This window comes from Arachis hypogaea, chromosome 19 (assembly GCF_003086295.3).
Source record: "Arachis hypogaea cultivar Tifrunner chromosome 19, arahy.Tifrunner.gnm2.J5K5, whole genome shotgun sequence".
Lineage (NCBI taxonomy): Eukaryota > Viridiplantae > Streptophyta > Magnoliopsida > Fabales > Fabaceae > Arachis > Arachis hypogaea.
In genome coordinates this window covers 16,332,386-16,334,611 of record NC_092054.1, presented here as the reverse complement: position 1 = coordinate 16,334,611, position 2,226 = coordinate 16,332,386, and positions in this window count along the sequence as shown.

The following is a 2,226-nucleotide window of genomic DNA, read 5'->3' as shown; positions in this document are numbered from 1 at the left end:
TTCCTACAAGTACTTATTCTCAGGAGTTGTTAAGGATGTCCTTCAAGAATTTGCTTCAATGACCAAGCAAATGGTCAAATCAAGTAAGGAAGCTCGAAAACTTGCAATGCAAAATGAAAAATCCTGAAAGAAATCTCATGATAAGGTTGCTATACTTCTAAAGCACCTGGATTCATTTGATGAGGATCTAGCACCTTCCGAAAAAGAGGATGACCCCTAAAATCTAATGCCTAATTTTACTCTTTGCTGCTTCTAAATGATCTCTATTATATTGCCTCTGAGTTTGGAACTATGATACTGTTTTAATTTATTTTGAATTTTATTTTCTGTGGATGAATGTAATAACTTTAATTTTGGCACACTCTTTGATATGCATGACTTAATATTATGGCTGCATTATTGAATATTTGTGCTTGCAGGTATCCCTCCTTGATGTCAAAAAGGGAAGAAAGCATAAAAATGAATTGGTTTTGAACTCTGTTTCAGTTTATTTTTATCTCGCTCTAATTTGTCTCCTATGTCTCTTGATTAAAATATCTGAACATGTGGCTGATTGAATTATAATTTTACCAAAAGAATAAAAATGAATTGGTTTTGAGCTCTATTTCAGTTTGTTTTTATCTTGCTCTAATTTGTCTCCTATGCCTCTTGATTAAAGCATCTAAACATGTGACTGATTGGATTATAATTTTTGTCATGTTCTGAATTGGATTACTAATTTATTGTTGGATCAGTTTTTGTATATATAGTTGGAATTCTCTACCTTGATTTTAAGGAATAACATAAAGCAATTATTTATTACAATTTTGTTCTGTTTAAAGGATTTACAATTTTTAAAATTTTTAATTTGGGTCACTTTTGCCTGATCAAAGGAACACATGTCTTATTTGAACATAGGCATTACCTCTATGAATATATTGTTCTAATCAGGTTAATCAAAGCACACATTAAGGAGGAGCATAGTGATAAAAAGAAAGGGGGAGCATCATCAAAGGGAAGTTTCCTCTCCTAATCTCTTTCAATTCATTTTAATCATGTTTGTCATCAAGGGAAACATTGTTGAGTTCGAAAAACTAATATTCAATTAAAATGATGAACAAACATTATTAAAGAATTATTAAGTGTTTATATGATCGTGTTATGCTTGCATGCAGGAAAATAAGTTTTGGAAACATGACCCAACTATTCCATACACTTTGGTTTATCAAAGTTAAGCCAAGTCCAATCACAAGCCCATAAACCAAGTATGAGGAATTAAAGAAATAAACCCAAGAGACCACAAGCCTTATACAGTTACTCCCACTTTTGGTTACTTGAATCCCAAATTCATTTCAATTAATTCCATTGAAACTTTTACCGAAAGCCAAAAAGTTCTCTCTTCTTCCTTCTATCTCTTCACTTCGGTCACATCACTCACTTAGAAAGAAAGAAAAAAAGAAAGAAAAAAAGAAAGAAAAAAAAAGAAAGTGCAGAGGCTATGAAATTTTGAAGGACAAAAAGCTTGTTGCCAAAATGAAGCAAGAAGGAAGGGTTATAACCAAGAAGCTAGTCACTCACGAACAGACCATATCAAAAAGCATCTTCCTCCATTTGTGCTACACCAAGAAATGAAGAAGGAAATCAACAAAGTCTCAAGTACAGAAGAAGCAACCATGAAAAAGGTGAAGTCAACCACAGTCAGAAGAACATCAACGCTCAAAATCAAAACTTGGGGTCAAAGGCAAGCTCAACGGTTAAGATTGAAGAAGCTTGAAGAAAAAGGATGAGAGAGAGAAAAGGTGAGTTGCATGCAATAGAGTCATTTTTCTCTCTCCTCTCTGCTGAAGCCACTACAAGTCTCTGATGATGGAGAAGAAGACAGTGTTAAGGTTGAACGTGATTCAACCTTGGAAGCTTCACTCTTATATATTAAGGGTGAATGACCAAGGGTTGAAGACAAGGAGAGTAAATAAAAAGCATAGAGTTCATTCTCATAACTACCCAAGCTGTTTGAGTTCTTCTCCTTCATGAAGTTTATTTAATATTTTCTTTTTCTCAGTTTAATTTGTCTGAGTATCATTAAAAAAGACAAACATAGTGAGGTTTGTAAGAAAAAACCAATGAGAAGTAAAAGCAGTGAGTTAAACTAGGAGAAAAAGTCATAAGATGTTTCAAAAGTTCTTTATACATCTTTCTATTTTGTTTCATGATCTTGTGAGGATTCCTTTACAAGTTGGGTCAGCACTT